Source organism: Macrobrachium nipponense, chromosome 1 (assembly GCF_015104395.2).
Source record: "Macrobrachium nipponense isolate FS-2020 chromosome 1, ASM1510439v2, whole genome shotgun sequence".
NCBI classification, from domain to species: Eukaryota; Metazoa; Arthropoda; class Malacostraca; order Decapoda; family Palaemonidae; genus Macrobrachium; species Macrobrachium nipponense.
Genome location: NC_087200.1, coordinates 117,951,914 through 117,964,569, shown reverse-complemented (window position 1 = coordinate 117,964,569; position 12,656 = coordinate 117,951,914). Strand labels below are relative to the sequence as shown.

Genomic DNA, 12,656 nt, shown 5'->3' with positions numbered 1-12,656 from the left:
GTTCTTGGTAAACAATTTCCTTCTTTTTACAGGCTCGAAGGCTGTCCGGGACAGTGCTCTCTCCATCCTCAAGGTTTGGTAGGTACATCCTGTCGCAAAATTTGGCTACGTTAATCTTTCCGGCAGGAAAAAGTGCGGGCTATGTGGACCCGAAGTTGGCAGCCCCTGTCATCGCCTCTATTCAGGCTGCAGTTGCTGGACAGTCGGAGGAAATTTCGCAGCAGGAACTAATGGAGGAAGAGCCTGCTCCGGATATGGTTCAAGAGCCCCTTACTTTAGACATGGGCTATGGTAAGAGTGGTAATGAGGCTAGTCTTCCAAGTGCTCCGGGTCCTTCCTTGAGCGCTTCTGATATTTCTTCTCCTTCGTCTTCTAATTCTTTTCAAGGTTTCACCGGGGGATTACCTCCTTCTAGGTCAAAATCCCTCTTGACAATTCCTAAAGTCAAAAGTAAACTTAATTCTAAACTACTGAAAAAAACTAAAGACAACCCCAAAAGATCATATGATAGCTTAAGTCATAAAACTCCGGCTCAACATCCCGAGTGGACAAACCCAGGCAGAAGTCCCTGCCAAGGTCCTTGAAGTCTAAGCCTCTGAAGGGGAAGTCTTACCCTTCCCCTTCACATCCCATTCCATAGACCTCCAAGGGTCAGGTACCACATAGGGTACCAGAGGAGAAGGCAGGCTCCCCCCTCCTTTTTCATTCAGATATGTTCGCCCACGAATATATTGGAACAGGTTGGTAATTTAGGCAACTTGGTCAAGAAGTACTTCAGAGCTAGGAGGTACAGGAGTCCTTAATGGCAGGGCTCCAGCAGGGTGTGTCGGGTATGGTGCACCCCAGTCAGTTGGCACCAGGCCAGGTTATGGCAGACAGTTCCACTCTCCCTCCTTTTCCACCAATAAATCCTTGGAGGGTGGCGAACTACGCCCCTTGTGTGAACGGAATGTTAACCATTGAGGGTTGCGGTACTCGAGGCTTAAGACTTCGAGTTTCTACCCTCCGGGTTACAGGCTCCTTTCATCGGCTATGTCCACCTTACGGAGTCTGCTCTAGTTAGGGAGGACAAGGTCCCAAAGGACACTGTAATCCTTTCGAGGGACCAAGCCCAACAGGCGTGGATTCGCAGTCTGGACGAGTGGTGGAACTGCGCGAACACCAAAGTAATGGCCTTCAAGAGTCCGTTCACAATGTTTACAACAGATGACGAGAATCCATTACCGTTCACTTTTTAAAGTAGCGGAAACCTCACTCTTAGGCAGTTATGAGGGATGAGCCTATGCCTCAACTGAGGGAGACCAACCCTACATCATTGTTGCTTCCAGGGGGTGATGACATTTGGGTAGACCTTCCGGCAACCTTCTCTGTAGGGAAGCTTAAACCGGACTGTGCGATCACCCAATTTAGCGAACGTCTCCCTAGGCTCTCAGATACGTTGATTCAAACGGAGTTCGACACTAGGACAAGGCTTGCTAGGTCTCTTAACACTCTGGTGATGACCGAAACTGTGGCCCTTGAATATGCTCAAGAACCGCTATTTAAGGTCATTGCGAAGTCGTTACTGCTTAACATGCAATGCGACCTGTACGACTTTGCTGTGGCTAGGAGAAACTGCAGAAAGCATGACCTAGCCGAATCTACAATTAGGCATGAACCAAACAAACTCCTGGCTTCTTCCATTTGGGGTGCAGATCTCTTTCCGGCCTCGGTTGTTAACGAAGTCCAACACAAAGCTGCACGCCTCAATCAGAGCTTAAAAGTTCGTTGGGGCATATTATACAAGAGAAAACCGGATTCCTCCTCCTCAAGTTCGAAGCCCAAAAAGAAGCCTAGGAAGTTCCAGGCTTTCCAGGCTCCTCAACATCAGATGTTGGTTCAAGCCGTCCCTGTGCCTCAACCCTCCACCTCTAGGGGGCCCAGCCCCGCAGCAGCAGTTCGTTCTTCTGCTGCCCCAACAGCAGCAACCTTCAGCCTCTTTCGCTGTCTCTCCTGCCTTTAATCAGGCCTATGAGAACCAGGCATTTCAGGTCTTCAATGGTTCAGCAGGGGGGGCCAGGGCTGAGGTCTTTTCCCTTTTGTCACGTGCCAGCAGCAGAGCAGCCGGCCGTGCCAGAGCTGCAAGGGGAGGCCGCGGATCGCATCCATCATCAGCCCAATGAGGTCTCGCAGGCAGGAGGGAGGCTGTACCACTTTCGTCATCGTTGGGGGTCAGCAATTGGGCACAAAGCATCGTATCCAGAGGCCTAGGCTGGAGTTGGATCGCAGTTCCTCCTCCACCCAACACCTTCTATCAGGAGCCGATACCGGAGTTAATAGAATACTCTCAAGACCTCCTTCAAAAGGGGGCGGTGTCAAAGGCAAGGTATTTAAAATTTCAAGGGCGCTTGTTCAGCGTTCCAAAGAAAGGCTCGGACAAGCGAAGGGTGATTCTTAGACTTGTCCCGTCTAAACTTATCAATTCGCTGCGAAAAGTCAAGATGCTGACCATCTCTCAGGTGCGGACCTTACTTCCCCGTGGGGTCGTCACCACCTCTACAGATCTTACAGACGCCTACTATCATGTCCCGATAGCAAGGCACTTCCGTCCGTTTCTAGGCTTCAAGTTAGGCAAACAAGCCTTCTCTTTCAAAGTAATGCCCTTCGGGCTCAATATAGCCCCAAGGATCTTTACGAAGTTAGAGGAAACGGTAGTGCAGGAACTAAGGTCACAGGGCATCATGGTAGTAGCCTATCTGGACGATTGGCTGGTGTGGGCGGCAAGCATTGAAGAATGCAACAAGGCTACGGACAAGGTGATCTGTTTCCTCGAACATCTCGGATTCAAGATCAACAGGGGGAAGTCCCGCCTGACTCCGGTTATCCGTCCGGTTTCAGTGGCTGGGTGGCATCCAGTGGGACTTGGATTCTCATACTCTTTCCATTCCTCTGGCGAAGAGGAAAGAGATAGCCAAGGCAACCAGGCAGTTTCTGAAGTGCAAACAGACGTCCCAGAGAAACCAGGAGAGGATTCTGGGTTCTCTACAATTCGCCTCAGTGACGGACGTACTTCTGAAAGCCAAACTCAAGGACATCAATCGGGTTGGCGTTTTCCAGGGCCAAAGCAAGATCCTGGGACAGGCTCCCTCCGATCCCGGAGATTCTGCGCAAACGTCTCCGCCCTTGGGCAGAGGCGAAGAATTTAGTGAAGAAGATCCCGCTACAGTTTCCCCCTATGGCCTTAGTGATTCACACAGATGCGTCACTAACAGGTTTGGGGGGGGGGATACTCCTCAATACAGGGAAATACAAGGAACTTGGTCCCCTCAGTTCGAACAGCTTCATATAAACGTCCTGGAAGCTATGGCAGTGTTCCTTACCCTGAGGAAACTTCGTCCAGCCAAGAAATCACACATAAAGCTGGTGCTCGACAGTGCCGTAGTCATGCACTGCATAAACAGGGGAGGCTCAAAATCAAGTCATCTAAACCACGTGTTGATAGCCATCTTCTCTCTCGCAGCCAAGAACAGTTGGCATCTATCGGCCACTCACCTAGCAGGGATTCAGAACGTGGTAGCAGACGCGCTTTCACGCTCAGTTCCTCTGGAGTCAGAGTGGTCTCTGGACAGCAAGTCGTTCAGGTGGGTGCGTCACATGGTACCGGGGCTCGAGGTGGATCTGTTTGCAACAGAATCAAATCACAAGCTTCCATGTTATGTGGCTCCCAACCTGGACCCTCTGGCTTTCGCCACGGATGCACTGGCCATAGATTGGAACCAATGGAAGAGGATATATCTTTTTCCTCCAGTGAACCTTCTCTTGAAGGTTCTGCACAAGTTGAGATCTTTCGAGGGCCAGGTGGCTCTCATAGCCCCCAACTGGCCAAAGAGTCAAATGTTCATACCATGACTACAAATCTAGCTATCACCTTCTTCAGGAATTTATTTGAACAAGGTTTGGCTGCTAGTACAATAACCACAACTAAATCAATTTGGGTTTGACATAAACTTAACAGATTCTTACTTTACCTCAATACCCACGGCTTGCGCCAGGCTTAGGCCTGTTGAAAGACCAACAGCAGTGTCATGGTTCCTAAACGATGTCCTTAAGTTGGCATCGGATATTAACAACTCAGAATGTGAATATCAATCTATTTTGCGGAAAACTCTATTTCTAATCAGCCTAGCTTCGGGAGCTAAAATTTCAGAGTTGTCTTCTTTATCCAGGGACCCGGGTCATATTCAGTTCCTTTCTTCGGGAGAGGTGTTACTTTCTCCGGATCGCAGGTTTCTTGCTAAGAATGAGGATCCTCTAGATAGGTGGGCTCCATGGAAAATTATTCCGCTCCCACAGGACCCATCCCTGTGCCCTGTGAAAACATTAAAGGATTTCCTACATAGGACTTCTATGAAATCCAAAGGGCCCCTGTTCATTAGAGAGAAAGGTGGCACCATCTCTCTGAAAGGCATACAACAACAAATTCTTTATTTCATTAAGAAGGCCAACCCACAGTCATTCCCACAGGTACATGACATTAGGGTTATAGCAACGTCAATTAATTTCTTCCAGCACATGAGCTTTGAAGATCTGAAGAAACATACCGATTGGAAATCCCCCTTAGTTTTTAAATGCCACTATCTTAAGTCTTTGGAGGACCTTAAGTTCCCGGCGGTAGCTGTAGGGAACACTGTTTCCCCTGCTAACAGTCAGAAGTAGTTTCCAGTAGTTACCTTGTCTCCTCCCATCCTCCTTCCTACCAGCCTCATTATCAGTCTACCTCAACCCAGTAGCGTATTTTTAATACTTGGGCAGGTTTATGTGATATGTACATAATAATTAGTTTATAGGTGCCTTTTACAACCTACATTATAAACAATTTGTTGGTTTAATGCCTATCATGTCTTAAATGTAAGTTTAATACCTTTACATTAAGGATTACAATTTATATGTATATAATATTATTATATTGATTTATATTGTACTATGTTTCTCATTTACACCCTTTTGTAGTTATCTTTTGATTGCTCATAGTTTTATGTGTCAGTAGCTTGGTGTTTTCTCTAGTACAATTTCACGGAGTGACACGGCTGAGCCCACCCAGAAAAGGGATTATGACGTAGGAAAAATCTATTTCTGGGCGAGGTTCGTGTCGCCCCAGTGAATCCCCCCCAGTGTCCCGCCCTGCAGCCCAAGATTGGTCATCTAACGACAAGGATGACCACCAGAGGCGCGGCAGTCGCCGTGGTGCGGGGCGTAGTAGTAGTAGTTGCCGTCCCTGCCTATGGATCGGCCCTCTCAGGAAGGGGATTTTGGTGTAGGAGGGTTCTAAATGGCAAGAGGTTCATGGTAGTGGTCTCACTCGCCCCAGATACCATACCGACACCCTCTTTTTATTTAGGTGTGCGAGTCCAGTTATTCTGACATCTTCCTGATTTTGTTTTTCTCTGGTATTGTTAGCTTCATTTACCTTAGAAATAATGAACTTAAGGATTATTTCACTGGGCGACACGAACCCTCGCCCAGAAATAGATTTTTCCTTCGTCAAAATCCCTTTTTTATAATTATTATTACATATTATTATTATTATTATTATTACTATACCCAATTTAACAGGTTGGCCTAAGCATTCCAACCATTGTGGTCAAGGCCTAAGAGTCTGCTCTTTGATCTAAGCCATATCCAGCATAAATGGTTCCGCAAATTGCAAAATTTCTTAGCATACAGCACTAAGAACTAACGAAAACAGTAATGTACCATCACTAAAACTACCTTCACAATACACTTAGCTCACTAAACACACTTACTATACATTCACACTCACTAAACCACACATTTACTATACACTCATACTCACTAAAAACTCACATTTAACATATACACTCACACTCAATGACACTAAACACTCACTGAAACTCAACACTCATTAGGCACTTGCTACTATCAGGCCCATAACAGTTGTGAAAGTTCTCAAGTCAATCTCCACACCACAAAAGGAAAAAACTCTTTCCCTGGACTTCCACCTCCACAACAATCCTTTCTCAACCTGCTTATGCCTGTCAGCATGTAACAACCCATCCAAGCATTTTATATTTTTATGAATTGCACATTGTCTCGGAGACCCTCCATATAGTAGTGAGTTTCAGATAGGGTGAAACCTGATAACTGAAGAACTACTTTAGAAGGAAAATGAAATGCTTGCATCGTGCAGTCAACAAATTTGCCTAACAAGTACATGAAAGTTAACTCTTAGTAGGACATATTAATAAAATAATCTTCATATAAATAAGCATGATACATATTCATTACTAACAAAAATGACATTGTAATGATAAAATAAGGTTTCACATATACTTACCAAACAATTACATTAGCTGTAACGCTGCCCTCGTTTGTGTAGGTGATACAGATCCCGCCCCACTTTCGGGAATACCCAGTACTGCTGAGCTAAACTCTTCAATTCGTTGAGCCGCAACGTCCATCTGTGGGGAGGAGGGAGGGCTCTGATTATGTAATTGTTTGGTAAGTATAAGTGAAACCTTATTTTATCATTAAAATATCATTTTCACATAAGTGACTTACCAAACAATTACATTAGCTGACTCCACATTACCCGGAAGGTGGGTGTATGGACAGCTTTATAAAAAAAAAAAAAAAAAAAAACAATAATCATGTGCTCACATTATATATAATGTTTGCAATACCTTACCTTGTGAGAGAGCAGCTACAGGTAGATACTGCTCTGGCGGTCGCTCTTGATCACATAGGAGACGTGACAGTAGTGACCAGGGTCGTCCCTACTAATGGTGGGATTTTTGCAATCATGGAAGTGTACTGATGATTGACAAAACAACAATAATTTGCCCTTGCCCTGGGCGAAAAGACCAGATAAAAACCACACAACACCATCACCTACACTAAAAACCATATGATACCCTTAACCAGATATAAGAACTGGTGGGTACTTCAGGCACATGTACCCCCGGCTTCCACCAAACTCAAAAAACCTCAAATTCAAGGCGAGAAGATGGTAGAGGGAAAAAACCGGGTCCCCCTATGCTTCCTCTCCCAACACCATTCCTGCTACTGACAACGGTCCCAATCTAAAGCAGTTTTCGTAGGTAGTTTCTACCTCCTGCAAATAGTGCAATGCAAACACCAATTTCAACCTCCAGAAAGTTGTTTGCATAATGGAGGATAGAGACATATTCTGTCTGAAAGCCAAAGACGTTGCTACTGCACGAATCTCGCACGTCTTCACTTTCAGCACCCTAAGACATATTCCTGAGTTTTGGCATGTGCTTCTCGGATCAAACTCCTCACGAAAAAGGACATCACATTCTTTGAAAGAGGCCGAGATGGATCTTTCACCGAGCACCAGAGTCGGTTCGACTCTCCTCTCACAGTTTCTATCCTAGTCAGGTAGTCTGATGGCTCTGACCGGACAAAATGTACGTTTCTCATCTTCCGACCCGACTAAGTCCGTTAAGTTCTTTATCTTAGAGAACGGGGCAAAGGATTCGAAGGATCCTCATTTTTAGCAAGGAAGTCTGTTACATAAGAACAATCTGCATTGCCCTGGGCGAAACCCACTTCCTTACTCATTGCCTGCAAACTCGCTTACTCTTTCTGCTGTGGCTAAGGCGACTAGGAATGTGTCTTCCTAGTTACGTCTCTCAAGGTTGCCGAATTCAATGGTTCGAATTTGGGACCGTTGAGCCACCTTAAAACTACATCCAAATTCCATTCCACTTCTTCAGGCTTGAAAATCTTGGAGGAACTAAAGGATCTGATCAGGTCACTGATGTCCTGATTTGTCAAAGGTCGAGGCCTCTACTGCTTGAAAACTGATGAAAGCATGGCCCTATATCCTTTTATAGTTGAAGTGGCCAACTTCTTGGGTGTCCCCTCAGAAATAAAAAAACCAAAAATTCCGCAATTTTTGTTATAGATGTTTCAGAAGAAGAGATGCTATGTTGTCTGTACCATGACCTAAAGACTCTCCACTTGGACTGGTAGAGTTTGGCAGAAGAGCTTCTTATGCAGCTAGCAATAGCTTCTGACGCCCTTCGCGAAATACCTTTTGCTCTGACCAGGTTCCTGAGTCTGAATCCTGTCAGGGCCAAAGCGGATAATCCTTGGTGATATCGGTTGAAATGGGGTTGTCTGAGAAGCGATGGATTTTGTGGAAGTAGTCTGGGAAAATCCACCAGCAGATTGAGAAGATCTGGGAACCACTCTTTCCTGGGCCAGAATGGCGCTACTAGGGTCATTGTCACATTCTGGTGCGATTGAAGCTTGTTTAAGACCTCTCTTATCATCCCAAAGGGAGGAAAAGCGTAAACGTCCAGTTCTGTCCAATCTAGCAGCATCGCATCTGTTCTCCATGCTAGTGGTTCTGGAATCGGAGAACAGAAAATGGGAAGGTGATTGTTCCTCGATGTGGCGAACAGGTCTATTGATGGTCTTTCCCAAAGCTTCCAGTGGACCCGACACACTCTCGTTCAGAGTCCATTCTGTTGGTAACACCTGATTTACCCAACTCAGTTCGTCTGCAATCACGTTCATTCTCTCTTGCACGAATCTTGGAAAAAGGGTGATCCTCTTCTCGTTCGTCCAGGTGAGGAGATCTTCAGCTATCTTGTTGAGAGAGAACGAGTGGGTCCCTCCCTGCTTCCGTACATATGACAACACTGTGTAATTGTCCGAGTAGACCGCTATGTTTCTTCCACTGACTAAATGGTTGAACGCTTGCAGCCCTAAGAGGATGGCCTTCAATTCCTTCCCATTGATGTGCAAGGTCTTTTCTCATTCTGTCCACAGACCTGATACTCTCTTGTCTCCTAGGAAGGCTCCCCATCCACTGTCTGAGGCATCTAGAAGAACTGCAGGTCGGGGTTCGACACGACTGGGGAAATTCTTTCTTGTAATATTTCCCTCGAATGCCACCAACGAAGATCCACCTTTATCTCTTCCGTCAGGGGAAAAACTAGTGAGTCCGATTGTGTCTTCTGAGACCAACTCGCTTTCAGGAAGAACTGAAGCTGCCTCATGTGTAGGCGTCCTAACCTGACAAAACTCTCCACTGAATCAAGGGTCATGAGTAAGCTCATCCATTTGAGAGCTGAGCAGGGCGGGCGAACCAGAAATTGCTGGACTGTTGACAAGCAAGATTCTATTCTCTTCAGGGAGAGAAAAACCAAAAAAGCTATTGTTTAGTATCATCCCTAAATAGAGAATCCTCTGAGTTGGAATCAATTGGGACTTCTCGGTGTTTTATTATGATACCCAATTGCAGTGTCAAAGTAAGCGTCTTCTCCAAGTCCTTCACACACTGACAACTGGATCTGGCTCTCAGGAGCCAGATGTCTAAGCAAAAAGCTATGTTGATCCCCATCAAATGCAGCCACTTTCCCAGAGGAGCGAGAATACTTGAGGGGCTGTTGACAGACCGAAGCAGAGGGCTCTGAACTGGAAGACTCGCTTCTTGAAGACAAATCTCAGGAACTTCCTGGAGTTCTGATGGATGGGGACATGGAAGTATTCTTGGTAGACTTGGAGGTTGGTTTGTAGGTTAGTTCATGGTCTCTGCTGCCACCTCGACTTACCTCCTCGAAAGGTATGCTTTTGTAGAGGGGAAGCTTTGGTTCCTGTCGCTGGAGGTTCCTTAGGTCTTCTCGCTGACTGAAACAGATCATTGGTGGACTTTTTCTCAAGGTCTGACAGTACATGCTTGATGGTTTCTTCTGGAAACAGGTGAGAACAACAAAGCCGATTTTTGGTCCGTGGTTACTCCTCGAGATGTGAAGGAGAACCACCGTTCTCTCTTCTTGAGTACTCCCATAGTGAATGGGGCACCCAATTCCCCTAACTATCTCTCACTGCCCTATCCACAAAGGACAACACATTGAGCTAGTCTGGAGAAAAATCCTCATCCAGAGACTGGCAATCTTCAATTTTCCTGGCTAACGCTGCAATTGTTCAATCCAGAAAACTGAAGACTTTGATCACCTTGTATAAGTTCTTCACCAGGTGATCTAACTCTGGTGAAGAGAACAACACTTTCGCAGCCGAGAACGCTGCTCTTCTGTGAGAGTCCCACAAGGCCGGAGAAGTCTCTTTGGGAGGAGGCAGAAACTCCCAAAGAAGGAACAATTCTCCTGCCGCATAAAATCTGTAGGTTTTATTCTGCAGCTTCGACGGAGGGAAGGCGAACGAAGCCTTGCCTGACTCCCTCTTCTTAGCAGGCCACTCTTCTACTTTCTTCAGTGCTTTCTTCGAGGACTGACAAAAAACTGGTTTCAGTAACCCCGAAGGCGCTGATCTCCTATCCTTCACAAACATCGACAGAGGTGAAGAAGGTGGAGCTGGTTCAAAAAAAGTCTGGATAAGTCTGTAAAAGAAACCTTAACAAAGTAGAATAAGCAGAAGAGGGCTTCGAATCCTGGTCTTGAGTTTCCTCTTCCGACAGGACAGCCGATACCCCGTCTTCCTCTTCCGCCTGACTCTTTTGTCTTCTTCAAAAAGACCATCAATTCTTGAAGTTGATGTTTAAAGGGGCCCAAAGCGGAATCCTCTAGCAAGGGTTTGGCCTTCGAATCGTCCTTGGGCGAAGACGAAGTCATGGTTGTTGTATGGCTCTTCTTCGAAAACGGAGGACTGGGAGTAGAAACAACACAAGACGTATGAGGCGAACGAGCCAAAACAGCTCGAGATGAATGAGGCAAATGAGTCGAAACTCCAATCGATACACAACGAGGAGAGTCAGTCTCGCAGGCGCGCGAGCGCTGTAACACACATGAGTGTCTGACTGCGTCCGAAGCTACGCTATCCGAAGAGGACTGACGATCTTCCTGGAAAATCTGGTCCGGAGCGAAACTGCAGGAAGGTTGTGGACTCCAGTCCTCCTTGGATTTCTTAACAGGCAGCGACATCCTTCTCGCACGCTGGACATGTCTCTTCAAAGGATGCGACACTAAATCACTCCACACTTTTCGCCTCAACACAGGCGACTGCACTTCCAAGTCGGACGACAACTGCGCGTTACTGATATCTACACCTTTCCAGCGGCGTTTCCTGGGCACTCGTGAGTCGACTACGTCGACGGAGTCGGCGACTGACCGTGGGCAAACTCCCCCAGTCTCCCTTCGACCTCCAGTATGTCTTCTCCCGGGAGCTGGGGAGCGGGACAGGGACCTTCATCTAGGAGAACGGAGAACGGACAGCCGCCTCCTCGGACACGACACTGACACTTGGCCTAACACTGGCCTTTTCACTTGACTTCTCTACAAATGGATGAAATGACATTCCTAAATCCATAACGGATTTCGCCAAGAACTCAAACTTCTTGTCCATCTTGGATTCTAACATGGAAATGGTGTTGGGATCGGAAACATTGGATACCTGGTCTGGAGTACTAATTGGTACTGAAATTGGAGGACTATCAATAGGTGAAATATTAGATAAAAGAGGAGATAGTGACGGTTAGTTTGCCTCTAAAGGCACGGGAGTTGTCTTTACTCTAGTTTTACTACCCTCTCTAAGAGCTGCTTTCCTTTTCCTATCTTTGTCCATTTTAACCAAATGAGCTTGAAAAGTCTTCCAACCTTGTTCATCTAAACTGCGGCACTCATCACAAGTTAATTCCTTGCTACAGCACTGATCCCTACATTTAACACATTTGGAGTGTGGATTGTAACATAGTTTAGCTAATCTAGTTTTGCAGCCACTGCTGCAAAACCTAACTAATGAAGAACTAGCATCAGACATCTTCATAATAACTTGCTTATAACTAGGCAGCAACTGATGAAGCAAAAAACCAACCAAAAAACCAAAAAATTGTACATCACCAAAGAAAAATCCACAATGGCCACAAAAGTCGACTGTAACTACAAACCACTGGTGTTATCCCGTAGCGGCAGTAAACGAATTGAAGTTTAGCTCAGCAGTACCGGGTATTCCCAAAAGTGAGCGGGAACTGAATACCTACATAAACGAGGGCAGCACCGCCACTGCCGCCAGGAATTTGAATTTTCGACTGCCAGGTAGAAAGCGTACAGCTAATGTAATTGTTTGGTAAGTCACTTATGTGAAAATGCATACAAGGTAGAACCACACATGGCAAATATGTAATATTATGGTGCATGTCTTTTTTTATGTCTTATCGCTTGGCGATAGACTTTTTGTCTTTCCTTACGACTGTCATTCGTAAGTAATGTTTGGTTCCTCTCATCTCCCTTGGATGTCTTAGTAGAGAGGTTCTTTCTTGACTAGAGGAGATGATTCAAACAGGCTAGTTGAACAAGTTAACAACTTTATTCTGTAACTCCATACTAGGAGATGCAGCTCGGTCGGACGACCGATATGTTTGATAGTTGGCGTGGAACTGCCATTCTAAAGCATCGCGTCGATAGCGGAACATTAGCTATCTCAGCAATTCATATAAAAACACATACGTAGTCTGCCGGCTCGGAAGTTACAAGTTTCCGGCGTAGGTTAACAGGTCAACGCTTCCCATGGAAGTTGTTGTGCAAAGTTATCATAAACATAAAAATGTTGACAAAGCTTTGAGCTAGATCAGGCTACTGCAGACAGCGCATAGCGTAATCTAGGTCTGCTTTGGTCACGTAGAACCCTCCTAATGCCATGACCCCAGGTCACTGGTTTATATATATAATGTA

The 12,656-nt window shown here is 45.9% G+C and overlaps 1 protein-coding gene across 4 annotated transcripts in view; it reads right to left on the bottom strand.

The window, feature by feature from the left end:
• LOC135219579 (uncharacterized) overlaps positions 1-12,656 on the bottom strand; it is a 331,388-nt gene that overhangs the window by 191,072 nt on the left and 127,660 nt on the right. The window lies entirely within an intron of this gene.